General features: G+C 44.8%; 1 protein-coding gene and 1 long non-coding RNA gene across 2 annotated transcripts in view; one reads left to right on the top strand and one right to left on the bottom strand.

Annotated features, from left to right (window-relative positions):
• Positions 1-530: 530 nt before the first annotated feature.
• LOC140394807 (uncharacterized) lies at positions 531-6,619 on the bottom strand. The gene is made up of 4 exons (XR_011936012.1): positions 6,484-6,619; positions 5,553-5,655; positions 2,487-2,721; positions 531-1,101 (listed from the first exon to the last, which is right to left on the bottom strand). It is a non-coding gene; the product is annotated as an uncharacterized lncRNA (long non-coding RNA).
• Positions 6,620-7,085: 466 nt separating this feature from the next.
• sema6bb (sema domain, transmembrane domain (TM), and cytoplasmic domain, (semaphorin) 6Bb) overlaps positions 7,086-18,480 on the top strand; it is an 809,283-nt gene continuing 797,888 nt past the window's right edge. Inside the window, exon 1 of the mRNA XM_072482724.1 lies at positions 7,086-7,570. The gene's annotated coding sequence lies outside the window, so the exon portion shown is untranslated. The remainder of the gene's footprint in view (positions 7,571-18,480) is intronic.

Raw genomic sequence — 18,480 nt, forward strand, 5'->3', positions numbered from 1 at the left:
CTGCTGGTAGTAACAAAGAGGGTGTAATAACCCTCACGAGCCTCATGGGAATTACTCATCCATCTCCCCGTGAGATTCATAGAATCTGAGATTCCATGGTAACGGGCGGAGGATCCCAGCGGGGACTCGTCACCAAGCCCTTTAAATGCTGTCCCAGACCCAGACCAGGTGTTCTGTTAGTTCCAGGCTGGGAAACTTGAGTTGTGCGCAGTGGGTACAGCTTTACATTTGAGTTTAGAATAAATATTCACCCTTGTGTCTCCTCGATTGTCACAGAGGGAAGACTGAGGGAGGTAAAGTGATAACTGGATCCACGCCGGTTGGTGAAGTTAAAACTAAGACCTTCTTGGCTGGAAGATTTACCGACTTAGTTCACAGCCAACACTCCTCTAACCACCCCAGTGTCCCAGCTATCCTTATTTATAGGTATGCAAATGAATTCACCTCTTTGTTAAAAATATTTTTATTAAAGGCATTTTGCAGAAATATCAGAAAACCAGAAATTCATAGGAACAAAAAAAACACAGGCCCAAAACACCCCCTGATACCAAGACCTCAACTACCATTCACCTCTTTAACAATGTGATTGCCATTAAACCGTTACAATGTAATTAATCAGACATTTAATATTTATTATTGTCATAAGTAGACTTACATTAACTTTGCAATGAGGTTATGAGAATTCAGAAAGTCCACTGCACCTAACAAGCACATCTTTCGGGACCTGTGGGAGGAAACCGGAGCGCCTGGAGGAAATCCACGCAGACACAGGGAGAACGTGCAGACTCCACACAGACAGTGAACCAGGCGGGAATTGAACCCGGCACCCTGGCGCTGTGAAGCAACAGTGCTAGCCACTGTGCTACCGTGCCGCCCGATCTGCATAAGTTTTAAAACTTCGGGAAAGAATCAGTAATAGTGGCAGACAGTTTTAATCAGGATGGAAGAAGGCACCTCTGGAGGATCAAAAGAGGAGTGATTAAATATTTTACTGAAATGGGGAAAGAAGAAAGAGAGGATGGGGGTAAAGATCCCAATCAAGCCCCAAGCTTCTTCTGTAGCCTTTTGAGGACTGAGATGAATCTTCTCAAATATGTAAATCTGAAAACACAAAGTAACATGGAGAAATGTTTAGAATGTGGAGAATAGATTATTTTGAGGAGAGAACATTTATTTATTGTTCTATTACCTTACGTAATACATATATTACTCTTTTGAACCAGCCGAGTTGTTGAAATGAGCAGTAGTCTTCTTGTAAAGATAAACTAATTTATTGAGTGATATAAATAAATATTGTGAGTTCTTTTACTTAATACTCAACTAGTAAAATAAAGAAACAATTGTAGAGATAACTATTAAATTATACAATCCAATGCTTTGATAACTAATAACTTCTTCTCTCTCCAGCTTTACTATGTCTGTTCTCTCTGCACTCCTGATACACACTCTCAACAGAAAGAGCGGGAAAACTATTAATATAGGTCCTGATAGTGAGACCTCTAGTGTTCAATTGCCTGTCCGAGCATTACATATATTGATCATGTATATTGATATACAGAGATCACTACATTTATAAAGTTGCACAAGGTAACTAAATGGAGGAATGATGCACAATGAAACATGTTAGTCCCTTCGCAGTACTGGCGAGATCCCAATATTTCCCTGGGATTTGCTGACATGTACACTTTCATGGTGTCATCTCCTTCCTGTTCTCCTGTGTTAAAGCATAGGTTGCAGCTATGGTGCTGCTATGACAATCTTCACCACGTGACTTTGAACTGACATGGAAAACCCAGTGACCCCAGGGCTATGAAGAATGAGAATTGACCAAGTTTTACGTTACCAAACGTTATCGAGTGTGCTGGATATCATTCCTGCTGAACATGTGTGTGGAAATCAGGGAGGGACACCAACACGCTCACGATGGTGCCCCGTGGTTGAATCGATTCACACGTAAAGAATGGAAACATGGATAGTGGGGACAGGTGTGGGGGGACTGGGGAACTTCCCGAATGTATGGAAACATTTGTGCAAGCGTCAGCACCTTCAGGGAATTGGGAAAGGACTGTGGTGGTGGCAGAGGTGGAGGTGTGGAAAATGAAAGGTTTACTTTGGGACCAAAGTAAATTTATTTTGCAATTTCTTATGCCCTCAGAGTTTGGCTAATTTGCTATCATGTAACCAGTGACAGCTGTCAGTTATCCTGCTGCAAGCCTCATGAGTCTATTAAGTGCAGCTGGATTCTGACAAATATACAAGTGCAAAGCATTACGTTCTTAGATTAGAATTTCTGTGCGCAGAATTTGTACTCTGCTTATTTCCCCATGTATGCTCTGGCTGAATTTAATGTCTTATTTACAATCTCTAGTCATGCCTTTTAGAGGCAGTCTGGAAATGAGGCATTATGCTGCATACACAAGAACTGGGGAAGCAAGCCAGGGACGCACACTGTCTGAATGCTTGGTAAGGGAATTGCCAGAACTTACAAATTTACCATGCTCCAGGGAGCCATGCTGACAAGTGGGGCAGCTTCTCGGAGGCTGTTTGATTTGATTGATTTAGTTTAAGACTGTGGAGTGAGACCCCCTAGCTGCACGTTCCAGCAACAAGTCTGATGTGTCCCTGAATGACGCAGAGGCAAATCCTTCAACATCAACAAAAGGCAGGATATCAGAAATAAAATCAGAAAATGACGGAAGCGCTCAGCAGCTCAGGCAGCATCTGTGGAGAGAGAAACAGAATCAATATAACTTTATCCCAAAGGTGTAAAGTCCCGGCCTGCTGGAATTACAAGTTTCAAGCGCACTTAACTGTTCTGAAAAACTATGTTGAAACCTCTGCTGGCATGAGCTAATTGGATCTAACATTGAAAGAGACTTCGCAAGCACCAGCGCCATGCAACACTGGCAAATTCAGCGAGGCCACACCTTTTAACTACACTGGCTGCCAGAAAGCAGGTAGGTTTACAGGGCGCAGTGAAATTGACAGGCCAGGGACAAGGTAAGTGACCAGACAATTGGATGGGAGTTGGCTGTTGTGGTGGGGTTGGGTCCAGTCCAGTGAAAGGATGGGGATTGGGTCCTGTCCAAGGGACAGAAGGGTGGTTTGGCTGAGTTGGGGTGTCTGTTTGGGCCGGGAGGGGCGATTCAGGTCAGGAGAGGGACTTAGAGTCAGGCCCTGCATTTGGGGGGAGAGTGTCCCGTGTGTCTCAGGATTAGTGAGGGGGGGGGGGGGGCAGAATCCCATGGGGACAGAGTCTGGCGAGGGGGGGGTTTGGGAATACCCTGTGTGGTTGACTAGTCAGAGGGGTGGGAGGTCTGGAGAGTGGGGGGTGTCCCTTGCAGGGCTCAGTCTGGGTGATTAAAATAATTACGCTGAAGTTAGAAGTGCTTTTATTCCTCTGACCCATTATTGGTGTTACAACTGGCAGAACCATCTGAAGTTAGCAATTTAAATCGCTTTGTGAGACCGTTCCCTGCACAGGACAATTGTCCGGGGAAATTAGCGCAACTGGAGAATTGCCAGGTAAATCCTTACATGCAAAATCCAAGAGGGATTCCCCGGCACTTCATTGGGGTATTCCCCAGAACTGACTGGGAAGTCAGGAAGTTAGTGTCCAATGTTTCAGATCCAGTGAGTGTCCATCAGAACTGGGGCTCAACCTGGGATAACGGCTGCTTCACCTGCTCTCTCTCTATATCTCCAACCAATGCAATGGCTGCCATTCTGTGGCTGACACGTTTGCGCGTGCGTGGAGTTTGCTGTTTCTACATTACTGGATATATGCAATTCTGTTGACTCCTAAGGATGCCACAGTTTAATGATTCCAATGTAACTGCTAATGCGCAACCTTGCACTTGTCTATTTATTTAAATGCAGCCACTACCGATGCTCTGCGCTCACCCTTCAGAAGGTAAATGGCAGGAAGTAAACTTCAGCCAGGCTGCAGCCAGGGCAGATTGAAGGTCAGGGTTGTGAGTGGGGGTGGGGGTTTATATCACTAAACCACAGTGTGTTGTAACCAGTGGTGTGCTACATATGTTGATGAACCAAAGGTGCAAGGCAGGCTTGCTAGGTCAACATGAATGATCCTAATTCATGGCTCAGCGGGGAATTAGGGGAAGAGGGGGATTGTTTGATATTTGATGTCGGGAATTCACATTCGAGTACTGTGACTAAATGAGGAAGGTGGGAATAGATAGGATATGATTTGGTTCAATTGGAATTTTGGAGATGGGGAAGAGTAGGCCCAGGGGAGGCTGCACAAAGCCCAGGCAACAGATATCATAAACTCCTACTATGAACTGTCCTCCCCCCACCAAGTCCCTCTTCATCACCGGCTCCATCCTTGTAAACAGTTAATTGAACGCACTTGTTAATTCCTTCAATTAATTAATTAATCTGGCACCAAATAAAAACAATTGCGGAAGGACAGAGTCACAAAAACTAGTTTTAGGATGCTCAGGACTTTCAATGAAATAGGTTAAAGTCTTGCTGGGATTTAATCATACAAAGTATTGACATTATTAACGATGAGAATAAATGCAGTTGCTGAAATTGGGACATTCTGATGGAGCACATTAATGATACCCCTCGGGATTTGGTTCAATTCAATACACAGTGTCTCACTGTGACGGCAATATCTCTTGTTGAATACATATTGCCTGTGGCTCCATCTCTGACAAGCTATTTATGATGTGGGACTTCCGCCACTGGCGGATCAGTGGATGGTCCAAGATTTGCCTCTTTTATACAGCTCAGTATTTTCATAGCCCAGTGACAGCAACAGAGCAGGATTTATGCAGACACTGCTGTTTGGACGTTCCATTTGTGGCTTTGGGTTCTGGCTGTCAGCTTGCACAGACTGGCAATTTGAAAACTGGCCACTCAGTCCATTGGCAGAAAAATGACACCCAAGCACCAATTAGCACCCAAGAGTCGGTCAACGATCCAGCATCCATCATTGCCAGGGGCACAGATTTAGAATGAAGAAACCCTAAAAAAATATGCTTTCTCAGGTCCCCAGCTTGGGAAGTCAATAAATGTAGTACAGAGCAGTCTGGCAAAGTGGAGTGTGTACGTTAGACGTCACGAAAGTCCACTCAACTTAGTTGATAAGTTGTTTTTCTTTCCGTATCTCGTGCTGCGCCGGGCAGACTTTCATCTGTTCCCATAATGAGGTGTTTTTCCTGGAATAGGTCACTAGCCTATCGCCATGTGCTTATAGCTTGAGGGGAGGCACTCCACATCAAGCATGGCTGCCCAAGAATGTCTCCCACACTTACCGCCTGCCATTGGCAGGCATATGTTGGAATACCTTTGCACATTGATAATCAACCCATTTAGCCACATTACAAACACACCTTCCTTGGCCACCAAGTCCTGGGGTGGGATTTGAACCTTCAGCTTCTGGCCCAGAGGCAGGGGGCTACCCACTGCATGCAAGAACCCCACTTGGGATGATGTATTTGAATCTAATGTTTGTCAGTGAGCAAGGAAGAAATAGACTGCGATTCCTGCTCCTAGGAATGTTAATGTTGATAAACAACTACCTTTGTGACAAATGAACTTTGTAGATTGTGTTCTGATCCACATTCCACGTTGTGTTAATTAAGCCGAACTCCTGTGGTTATAGGAATTTGCTTCAAAGTGTCCCTGTGCAACGGAGAACAAAAGGTAAGACAGGATTCTACTCATGGTCATTACTCTAACCCTTGAATGCAACCACCTAGAGTAGGATTTTTCACGGGCTGGTGTTGGGAGGGTCGAAGAGCGTTCCTGATTGCGGGAGAAGGGCTCAATGGCTGCAACTGGTTTTTCAGACTGCCAGCCGCAATCGGCTTTTAAGTTGAGAATGCCGGTCGTAGCCAGCTTGTAAATCCCACCAAAAGCAACGGCAGAGAGCAGGTCATGCGCCCAGAACGTACGCTGATGTCTCGCGTCCTGTTGGTCCACTCTTTGGGTACAAAATCAAGGAAGAGAGGTTCCTCCATTTTGTAATTCCCAACAAGCAAGCAGCAGGACTGAAGATGGATTATTTTGCAATAAGGAAGAGAGCCAGAGACACAAACAGGCCAGGATCTCACAATCAAATCTGCTGGTGACAACTTCTCAGGGAAGTCCACGGCAGGACAGAGCTTTGCTGGTGTGGGGCTCTGCTGAACAACTCATTAAGAAGAAACTCAAATCGAGAACAAAACCGTATAGAGATGATTTCTTGAGGCCTGGCATTGTTAATTTTGCCAATGCAAATCAGGGTCTAAAGCCCATGTGTGTTATATGCAGGGAAGTACAGGCAAATTAAAGTTCAAAACCCTCAAAACTTCAAAGGCATTTGAAGACGAAGAATGGCAAGTTCTAGGACAAACCTCTAGATTTTTTTCAAAGGATGCAGTGAAACTTAAATCGTCAGCTGAAATCCTTGGCAGAAATGTAACATTGAGTGACAAAGCAAGTGAGATCATGAGGCCCAAGCACACTCACCCGTCACATTAAAGGTAAGCGAATTGTGCGTTGCGTCGGTGAATTGGACATTCTGAATTCTCCCTCAGTGAACCCGAACAGGCGCTGCAATGAGGTGACTAGGGGCTTTTTACAGTAACTTCATTGCAGTGTTAATGTAAGCCTACATGTGACAATAATAAAGATAATTATTATAATCTCTTCAAATTTCATTAGCGGCTGCTAATTCTCAGGGTTTTTTTAAAAAGCCATTTAACGTGTGTAACCCAAAACTTGCTCGAGTGCTGGTCATTTAAAAAAATTGAAAAAAACAAATCTCAGGAAACATCAATTGATAGATGTCGAAACTGAACAGATTTGTTTGGTTGGGAAATTCTGTAAAATATATCCAGATTTTGGGTGAATGGGGGGTTGGAAATTCTCATTTAATGTAAGACTGTGTCGGGGAAAGCTTTGGTTTTGTACATTACAAGCAAGAAAAGCAAGTGAAAAATAAAGAAATACAGCAGCCTGGAGGAATGGAAAGCAGCAGAAGCCAGTCCCGTTTCGATGCAAGCTCCAGTTCAGATTTTGCTACATGCTGGAGGCTGGTGCTCCGAGTAGCAGTGAGATGAGGGCACTGCATGCGCTCCTGGTATCACACAGAGGTATGAGGTGGGAGCTCAGCCCTAATCCCGTGCAGGGCGGCTCACAGACACTGGAGGGAGAGAGGAAGCAGAGAGAGAGACTGCATATCCACACACAGCACGGGGACAAATCACTTTCACGGCTATTCTCCTCTTCCCCTCACCCCACTCACTTTGGATCTACAGATTGGAGAAGGCACAGAAGAGCCAGGTGGCTTCCAACTGCATCCAGCTGCCGTGGCTGCCAGCAGGCTCCCAGGACTGTTTCCCCCTGACCCTCCTTTCGCAGCTCGTTCTGCATTTGGGACAGGTGTGGAGGCAACTAGTTGAGAGCATGAGCTGAGAAGAGCCCAGATGGGCGGTCAGTGAAGTCCTCGTTGCTTCGCGAACCCCTCCGAATGTCAAAACCCTCAGCCCACAAGGCAATACAGCGGAGTGCGCATCCCGGGTACATGCAATTGCCTATTGACTCTGCAAGCAAGGTAACAACAAACAAAAAAAAACGTTTAAGATTGCATTCTGACTTATTAATAATTGTTTGATGTGATTCGTTGCAGCGTTAATGGTCACAAATTTATGAGCAAATTGCTACTGTGCTGGAAAAGCGTCAATTTCAATGTCTACTGTGACTTTATATGGATTTTGAAATCCGACTGGATTTCAAAGATGCCTTTAAAAAGATTGTTTCTCATAAGGCGTCTAGCTGTGACTTGGCAAAAAAAAACAATCTGGGATTTAAAATAAATGTGAATATTTGTATATGTCTTAAATTACCCACAACGCATAAACGGTTAGAGGAACTTGTAAATATTTGGTTTTTGAACAAGGTTTTCTCAATCGACTCGCTCCTGCCTTTGAGCGGCACAGTAGCAATTGTTTTAAGTCATGTTATTTGAATGGTCTGTTTGAACTAACCACTGCCACTGGCAGCGCCTAATGGATAATCTATTGCAAAATGGGGGGGAAAATTGCATTATTTTTTTTATTGGGTAAGTGTGTTGTCTCTGCCACCTATTAAGCACTTAAAATTAAGTAGCGTACTTTCTAAAGGAGGAGAATGGCTGGGGAACAGCCCCTCTTTTATTTGACTGGCAGTGGTTTTTTTAAGATGCCTCTCTCTCTACAGGTGTAAGGTTCGCTTTACGAATGGGGAGTCCACCGTCGCAATAGTGACTTGGCCTTCCCCGTTCATTCGCTGCTTCAGCTGGTGGACTGTTAGAGTCCTTTGTGAGCCTCCCCCCTTCCGTTGCACTGGTTAATCTGAATGAAAAGAAGGTACACTTCTTGCTTTCTTTTAGCCTTGTTTTCAGAGCCAAAACTAGGCTGGTAGGAAGTGATCTGCAAATACCTGGAGGCTTTGGACTGTGAGGAACGACAGACCCACACGAGCGAGGGTTGCTAACAGTCAGGCTGAATGCTGTCCTCACCCGGAATTTCTACACACACACACACACACACACTTTCCAGGCAGCAGCATCAGGAATAGGGAGACTGGGGATCCATTCAGCTTCTGTTCCGGACCTGTGACTTTCCATGGTGAACCCTTGTGACAGGTGGGACAATATGTAGTGGTGGGGGGAGAGATTGCCCTTTAGGCAATCTCTAGCAGGTTTCACCTGCTTTCCCTTCAATGGAAAATTATTAGCTGTCAACACAAAGGAAAAGTGACAAAGTTTCGGATGACCGATCTCCCTTTTGCTAACAAAAAAACTAAGCAACTCCTGCAGGCAATTGTTAGTGTTCCTTGCCCTCTGAGCCCACCCAGAGATGTTTCCTTCATGATAGCTATCCTTTGTCTTGTTGCTGGCTGTATGTATGCGTCAATTAAATATTGCAAGGATGTCTTCCTCATCTGTCTATCTCTGTTTATATTTCAGCACTAGCATCTTTCACAATTCCCAGTATGTTCTTTACTGCCAGTAAGATAATCTGGTTTTTGCAGTTGCTTTACCTTAATGGAAATACCCCTTCATCTCCTGTGTTCCTCTAGGTGTTAATCTCTACCAGGGTTTTGCTTTTTAAAACAAAAATGCATTTTGTGGTAATATTCATACGAAATCTATTCACTTCGGATTAGTGCCTTCAATGATATTGCATTGGCAGAATGCAGGCTAGCCTATAGAGACCCATTGGGAGATAGATGCTGCCTGCGTCGAATGAGTACCTTCCTGGTTTTTAGATGGATTTGAATGTGCCTCTCATTCCCCATGAATTGTAGACCATGGGAGCAAAAACAAAAACTACGGCAGATCAGCTTTAGTTGCACTGTGATTCCAGTGAATCAGTATATCCAGAATCAGGATTGGAGATGAAGAGCAGGCTGATAAAATAAACAAGGTGATAGCCAAGTGATTTAATTGATTCCAGCCTTGCCCATTGCAAGTGGTCAAGTTTAGGAATGCAGATTCCATTTGATTTTGTGTGTGCTGTATTCCAGAAACTTCTAAAATTAAAATAACCATGAAAGCCTGAAACATAAAAGTCACAAAAGCCTAATGTTTTTAAAATGTATTTTTCCTCCCCCGGCCCGCCTTTCTGGTTCTGTGTCAGTCGATAGGGATTGTAGATATTCAGGGTTTCATTGACGGTTCCTCATCAACTAAGCATAAATCAAAACTCAAACCACGATCCTTGCCCCAGCTCTGCCATACCTCACTTGCTGGCTTGTTTTGGGCTTGGTGGAAGAAGGCAACCCTGCCTCAAACTGGGAGGAGGGTGAATCGCTTAAGTCAATGGAGGGTAAAATCGAGCAGGGCACAAAGCAATTTGATTCAGTCCCCACGAGTTTGCCTCTAGGTATATGAGATTAAAATTACTTCCTTGGTTAGGGTTTTCCTGTTGAGGGACCACAATGAGCACACCGGGCTCGCCGTGGTAGATACCACCAAAGTTGTAACGAGTAGGAATAAAGGAGGCAAATGAAGATACAAAAAGAAAGAAAAGTCTGCATTTTGATCGCAACTTGTCCTCTTTCGCAAAATTGGCTCAAGACTCTGTGGGGTTCTCTGAATTATTTTAACATGCGATGACTGTTATAAAGATCAATAATGGTTCTTATTTAGCATTCAGAAAGCTATCACAGACAGCGATATTGGACAAGGAAGGACTGCTTGCCAGGATATCGTACTAATGTGCCTTGAAAATTTCTTAACATCCATTAACGTCACACAGAGAGGATGGCTGGCGCCTCTGACAGTGCAGCACTCCCTCAGTACTGCACCAGGGTGTCAGCTGAGACTATGTGCTCAGGTCCTTGAGTGGGGCTTGAATCAACAATCTTCTGTCATAGTGACAACAGGGCCATCAGCTTGATCATTAAATGACATCAATTACAAATGAGACTTTCCTCTAACCATTAGAAGGAAGATTGGCAGTTGATCCCTTTAGAACATGAGCAAAGCCAGTTTAGAAATTTAAATGAAGTTCTCAGAATGCAGAAATCCAACAAGGGAATTGGAGTCTGTTCATCAGCCAATCAAATTGTGTAATTTTAATAAAGCACCTATTAATAAAAAATGAATTAAATTTGCATTTCTATTTTATTGAAGTAAATTCTGCGCATGAAGAAAACATTCTGGGCCCTACACAGGCCTCTTATTGAATTCAATTAATTATAACATTCCGTTATTTATGGATTTATCTTTTTTCAGGCAGTCTGCTGTGGTTAATCCTTGAAAACCTTTGTGAAATATTTTCTCTCCCTCGTGAAGGTGGTCATTGGATGCTTTCCATTACCTTTCTAGTAATTGAGGTTCAAAGAGTTGGTTGGCAATACAGAATTTGAATATTTCTAAAATGAGAGACCTGCTGTCAAAGTTTTTCACCTTCCACTCATCAGCAGATGCAGACTTACACTTTTGGGAGCCCAGCGCTCTCCCACTTTGCGGGGGGCCCCACATCATGCCCACCCCCTGGTGACATGGCAGCCCACCCCCAATGCGTCGAGCCCCAGCCCCAATTACTTCAAGCCCTGCCCCCAATGACATCGAGCTCTGCCCCAAATGAAGTCGGACCCCGCCACCAATGGCCGGGACTCCAGTCTCGTTGACTCCCTGTGCTCCTGGCTGGCTGTTGCTGGCTTCTGATTAGGCCTCGGCTCTCTCTCATCCTCATCATCCCATCCGGTTGCTGCCCAGTGCAGCCCTTCTTTCTCAGCCCTGCTGCCTGGCTGCCCTCTGGTTCTCCCACTCCGTGCTCTTACTCCAACCATTGGCCAGCGGCTCCTGGCTAAAGGCTTTGCAGGCTTGTACCCAGCATGTCACCTCACTTTTGACTCAGGCTGCCAGCCAGACCGAATGCCAGCAACCTGGCTGTTACTTTGCAGCTTTACTCAATGAAAGTTCAGATACTTCATGCCAATTCAGGAGATCCATGCCTGAACTGCTCTAAGGCTCCACCATCTCCCAACATCTGGCAAACTGTTTTCCTGCTCTAAAGTGGAGTCCACCAATCAGAGCCCAATGTTGTTCTATATTGCCTGTTGATAGGCTCAAGAATAAGCCTACCAGCAAATTTTGAGCTACCAAGTCTCTGAATGCTGCTCCCAGGGTGTTCCCACCACAACAGTCACCTCTCCGTATGGGTCAAGGCGGGGCCCCATTGTCTGGGATCCCGCCTTGCATTGCTGTGAGTTTCATTGAAAGTCTGCCTCTGCTCATCAGGGCAAATGCAAGAATGCCAAATTTTAAACGATCACAACAATTTATACTACAGGAGAAAAAGGCTGCTAATTTGATTGGCAAATTTATTCTGATTGGCTGAGGTCTCTCCATGGAGAATGCAAAGGGAAACGACAGATTCACCAAACTGCTGGATAATACCATAAAGCTGCAAGACTTGAACATATTCCTTTTGTTTGCAGAGAATGGCTGCCTGTGTATGAATGTATTTTGCTTCCAGCAAATGTAAATGAGCTACATTATGAGTTTGACTGATTATCTTAAATTGGTTGTTCGTGTATTTATTAGCAGTCAAGATTATTCATCTCGTGACAGTCAATCGCAGAATCACATCTAACAGCAGACAATTTGATTTGGGCTTTACAAATGCAGGCTGGTTGAGTAAGCTGACCTCAGTTGGGTCAACAATTAGGATAGTACAATTGGCCTCAGAAACCCTGAACTTTTCAGTGGAACCAAGGATACGTCTCACTCTTGATGTCTGTCTAGTGACTGACAGGTATAACGAGAATGTGTGGTGGTCGAGCACGGTCCTGTCCCCACCCAATGTGATGCCTTCTGCAGTTAAATAGCTCCTTTACCACCCTCATATATGAAGCCTAATTTGCAAACTACTGTAAATTCAAGCATGAGTCTCTGCAGGCTAGATTTTCAACTTGTCACCCAGCCAAGAACTAACGCTGATAACCTACTGCCTCTTTCAGAAGTCTAATGGAACAGAATTTGCTTTGGCCGGGCATCTAATAGCCTTTGCTATTAGCTAGCCTTGTCCACATGCATTTAGGTTTTTAAACTTTTATGTGACAAGCTGCTGACAGCATGAGCTAAATATATTGCAGGGAGGCACACAGGAGAACTGGAACCTGAGTTGAGCGTTTGGAACATAGGACTAGGAACATAGGACTTAGGAGAAGGAGCAGACCATTCAGCTCTTCGAACCTGCTCCGCCATTTAGTAAGATCATGGCTGATTTGGTCCTTTCACTGGGTTTGGCACCATCTGTTCATTGATGTGTTTGGACTGGGCTCTGCGTTTGGTAGCACACCTTTGATGTTGTTAATGTCTGGGTTTGGTAGTAAAGGTGTGCTGGTATGTTTACAATGACAGCATTGCTGAATTCCAGCCCTCCAGCAATCCCTTCTTGCTTTTGTCCCTGTGCAGTTTTGACTGGTATCAGGTTAGCTTGCGCTGTGCATTGTGTTGAACCAAGAGGAACACTGACTTCTTACACTCATCCTGAATCAAATCTATTTGTTTCGGATCCCATTTTAAATTGGCATCTGAAGATGGGAGTTCCATTTAGCAAACATCACCAAAGGGACACAATTAGAAGGGATTTGATTCTATTCCCACGTATTCAGCCAGAACTGACCATCCAATTCCCATTGGAAAATAATTGGACTTCCTGAGAATCTCAAGGGTAACAAGGTTAATTCAATGCAGCTGAACATTTGGAACGAACATCATCCATTCTATTGCGCAGTCGGTCCCATCTAGAACTTTGCAGACTGCCGTGAGATGTCACTGAGTGTCAATCTTGCAAACTGCTTTTACTAGGTTGTTGCACCAGTGTGTGGGAGTCGCTTCAGGTTGTTGCTAGCCCTTTTTTGTTGCTTTGTAACTTTTTAAATATATAGTTCTAAGTGTGTACGTGAAAGACTTGGTCTGCACTCAACATGTGGGAGTGAGTGCATTCAATTGATTGTTCTGCATCACCAGGTTTACAAGACATCCCACGCACTAAGAATAGTCCACTTCTTTGTGTAGCCCTACTAGAATCAGTTTTGTTTCAGTTTTTAGTGTTAAACTGACCCCGAAACGCCGATCCAAACCGACCCAAGCAAATCCTGTTCACCAGAACAAAATACCCGAGCCTTGCATATTCTCGGACTGCACCAGGCAACAGGAAGACTTAGATTAATTCACTTAACCCCCTACGTGCTTATCTTTGCACCTTGACTGCACCATTGAAGGTGAATTCCTGATGCATTTTTACCTGCCAAAATCTGAAAGAGGCTCTGCTGATGAGTGTGGCTCTGGATGGGTTAAAGGTCATTACTGTCTTGGTCCAGAGATTTCAGACATTCTCAGTTCTTGAAAAATAAAAGTAGTTTGCAGCAATCGATTTGGACTAGGATGATGTCAACATTGCTAACCATGTTGGGCACGATGCTGCTATATTTTTAAATATGTCAGGGTGCTTAATATTATGCTGTCCCCTTGAGTTTCGGCAATTTTCTGAGAAACTGTTCTTTGGCTGTTCTAAAGACTGTAACCACGGCAGTTCAATTTACTGATCTTGCTTTGTGAATTAAGGAAGAATCAGGAGAGAGACCCCCTCCAACATAGCCTTACTGAGGCAATTGACATAAAGCTACTGCAAATAAAGTAATTTCGCACCAATAAATTTGAACTGAGAGCATACTTTATTTAGAAGCAATTATCTGTTACCCCAGGCCTGTGTTTTTCAACCTCCGTTTTGTTTTCTTCCCTGTTTGAAGTTGCTTACACTTATCTAAGATGCCATGGTGCTCACAGCCCCCTATTACTGTTCACAATCTGTCTGTGAGCCGAGGCAGTCACCATCAGCGGGCCTTTACTCCGTGACAACATCACAGCTGAGCTTTGTCCATTCCTCAGACAATCGCCACGGATGTGAAAAGAAAATACTGCGGATACTGGAAATCTAAAATGAGGACTGAAAATGCTGGGAAAACTGAGTAAATTAGCATCTGCGGCGAGAAAAACAGAGGGCGCGATTCAGCGGATTGAAGTTAAAGTCCACTGAACTGCGCGATTAGCGGGATGTTTCGCGGTGGCCGCAGTGCCCCTATCCATTGATCCTTCCACCCCCCCCCTGACAAGGCCTCCCCAGGCCCACCCCCTGGCAGTGGCAATCTCAGCACCGGGGCACTGTCAGCTTGACCCCTCCACAGGACACTGAAAGGGGCAACACAGGTTGAGAAGGTAGTCAAGAAGGCATACGGCATGCTTGCCCTCATTGGCCGGGGCATTGAGTATAAGAATTGGCAAGTCATGTTGCAGCTGTATAGAACCTTAGTTAGGCCACACTTGGAGTATAGTGTTCAATTCTGGTCGCCTCACTGCCAGAAGGATGTGGAGGCTTTAGAGAGGGTGCAGAAGAGATTTACCAGGATGTTGCCTGGTATGGAGGGCATTAGTTATGAGGAGTGGTTGAATAAACTCGGTTTGTTCTCACTGGAACGACGGAGGTTGTGGGGCGACCTGATAGAGGTCTACAAAATTATGAGGGGCATAGACAGAGTGGATAGTCAGAGGCTTTTCCCCAGGGTAGAGGGGGTCAATTACCAGGGGGCATAGGTTTAAGGTGCGAGGGGCAAGATTTAGAGTAGATGTACGAGGCAAGTTTTTTACATAGTGGGTGCCTGGAACTCGCTGCCGGAGGAGGTGGTGGAAGCAGGGACGATAGTGACATTTAAGGGGCATCTTGATAAATACATGAATAGGATGGAAATAGAGGGATACGGACCCAGGAAGTGAAGAGGATTGTAGTTTAGTCGGGCAGCATGGTCGGCACGGGCTTGGAGGGCCGAAAGGCCTGTTCCTGTGCTGCACTTTTCTTTGTTCTTTGCCTCCTTTCCTCATTCCAGGGTGATACTGCCAGGATGCTTGGGTGGCACTGTCAGGGTGGCACTGCCAAGGTGTCACCTTGTTCTGTCCCTGACCAGCCATGGGTCTCCAATGGCTTGAGAGTCTCCCCCCCCCCCGCTCAGATGCAGTTATGCCTGGTCCACGTTTCAGTGTGCTAAACGTCGCCCTGATGAGGTCTCCCGGTGTAGTCCTGGTGAATCCGGCATTCGGCATTCGGATATTTAAACGAGTTGTTAAACTGATTTAAATATTCAGATCTGGATCACACCCAGCGAGGGCGAGATCCAGATGGCGGTGGGTAGAGTGAGTCAGGTGACTAACGATCCATCCGGCACCTGGCACGAAACCCAATTTGGGATTCGTGAGTGATTCACCTGTTGCGCCCGGATCCGCACCGGGTGCAACGGGGTCAGGAATCGTGGCCAGAGTTAATCTTTCAGGTCAGTGAGCTTTTATCAGCACTGGAAAACAGAATACAAAGGGAAATCCTGTCTTCTTCCAGTTCTGATGGAAGGCCTTCGACCTGAAGCGTTAGCTCTGTTTCTCTCTGCACAGGTGCTGCCTGAACTGCTGCGTATTTCCAGCATTTCTTTTTTTCTCCATGGATGTGAACTTGGAATCCTTGGATTGTGATCCGGCGATCAGAGTCTCACTGATCTCCTGCTTCCTCATCCACAGGCACTGAGGCCAATTGCAATTTTCCCAATTTCTACCCCAGCTGAATTTAGCTATCTTGGAATAAAGCAGGGACCTGTTTGGATTGGCATGGGTCAGCTTTACAATGACAGTCCACTTACAAACTTAATCAAGTGAATTTAATGATTTGTTCCGTTAAAATTGACAAAGAAACTGGTGGTTATCAACTTGATGGATTGTACTCTGCTGAAGTGCATTGAGAAATGTTGGCCGTTGTCCTAAAATCAAGCTGCCTCTTTGTTGGGTCACTGTGTGCCGATTTGAATTAATGTTTTCCCCTACTTTGCCAACTTAAAGAGAGCTGTGACACTTGCTTCTGAATGGATCTGACGGAAGAGAGAAGAGGTGTACGTGAGCACAAAGAATTCCTTTTATTTTCTTGCACAGCGACAACAGGTGGAACTGACAATACTTAAGCAAAACTGCCATCAAATCCCAACCAGATGCCTATTTGCCAGAGGCTGTGCATTCGCTGCAGTCCAATGCAACTGAGACTCCAAACAGATAGGTTTGGAAGCATTAAACCCTGAGACAATAGTTCAGGGTGCATCCCAGTGGGACATAGTAAAAGGAGTAGGCCATTCAGCCTGTCGAGTCTAGTCCACCATTCAAATAGATTGTGGCTATTGTTAACATCGATCCATTTAACTCCTTGATGCATCGTCTAACAAATGTCTACCCACCTCAGTCTCAAAAACTCCATTGTCTTAGCGCAACTGACTTTTGAAGGAGAGAATTACAGATTTTATTTATTCATTCATGGGAGGTGGGTGCCACTGGCTAGGGCCAGCGTTTTTTGCTCACCCAAAATTGTCATTGAGAAGGTGGTGATGAGCTGCCTTCTTGAACCACTGCAATCCATGAATTGACTTTGTAGCGGTTTAATACAACTGGGCGGCTTGCTATTGCTAGGCCATTTTAGAGGGCATTTAAGAGCCAACCATGGATCTGGAGTCACATGTGATGTGTTGGGTGCTCTGGATCCGTGGAACACATACAGGCCACCAACACTTAAAATAGTACAACACTATTTTATTATGTTAGAAACTGTTGAACAGACTTTCACTGTGGGTTAACATGATGTTAGATTAAACTAAAGACCTATGCCTGTCCGAACCAGTCTATGCGCTCAGCACATGGTGAAGATCTGTGCTGTGAGCTGTAAGCTCTGTCCTTATGCGAGGCTGCATCCCGAATGAGCGGGAACTCTGATGCCCTCTGTTTATATAGTGCATGTGCTCTAACTGGTGATTGGCTGCGGTGTTGTGTATGTTGATTGGTCTTGCTGTGTGTCCATCAGTGTGTGTGTGTCTGCACCATGATGTACTGGTGTAAATTATGACAACATGTAGACCAGACCAGCTAAGGAAGGCAGATTTCCTTCCCTCAAGGACATTAGTTTACCAGATGGTTTTTTGCGATAATTTACAATAGTTTTGGGTCGTTAGAATTTTAATTCCAGATATTTATTGAATTCAAATTCCACCATCTTTTGTAGTGGGAGATGAATCTGGGACCCCTGAACATTATCCTGGGTCTCTAGATTACTGGTGAAAGTACTACTATGCCACGACCTTCCCTTTCAAATGTGGTAGCACGGGCGGTGCAGTAGCACAGTGGTTAGCACTGTTGCTTCACAGCGCCAGGTTCGATTCTCGCCTTGGGTCACTGTCTGTGCAGCGTTTGCACGTTCTCCCCGTGTCTGGATTTCCTTCGGATGTTCCAGTTTCCTCCCACAAGTCCTGAAAGACGTGCTTGTTAGGTGAATTGGACATTCTGAATTCTCCCTCAGTGTACCCGAACAGGCGACTAGGGGATTTTCACAGTAACCTCATTGCAGTGTTAATGTAAGCCTACTTATGACACTAATACAGATTATTATTAGTAGTAGTAGTAGCACACCCATTGCAATGAAATATTTTTAAGCCAGTACTTGTGTGCAAGAGGAGAGTGTTATAGACTATCCCATTTCCATGTCAGTCTAATGAAACAGGATTCATTTTTGATAATCTCGAATGGGGATGTGTCTATTTCCATGAAAATCAAGGGGAAAGGGGTAATTTTCCATTGCATTATTGAGGAGCTCCTGTTATCCTATTGAAATGTAGTGGCGAACATCCACCATCCCCAGAGGTTTAGTACCTTCTTTGTATGATGTCTCCCTGGCTTTGCAAGCTTACCAATCAGCCTGGTTGAGAGTCGGGTGCCTCCTCTCAAGTTTGTGCTCTATTAAATCGATTTTGGCATTTAAGCAAATATCACTGAAATGTCAACATTTTGAGTGGCATTATTCTCCAATGATAATTTCCTTTGTCCAAGCAGATGGGACAGTTATCAATATTTGTGGAAGAGATATCTTTTGTGGACAGGGTGGGGAATTCATT

Source organism: Scyliorhinus torazame, chromosome 18 (genome assembly GCF_047496885.1).
Source record: "Scyliorhinus torazame isolate Kashiwa2021f chromosome 18, sScyTor2.1, whole genome shotgun sequence".
Classification (NCBI taxonomy): Eukaryota; Metazoa; Chordata; class Chondrichthyes; order Carcharhiniformes; family Scyliorhinidae; genus Scyliorhinus; species Scyliorhinus torazame.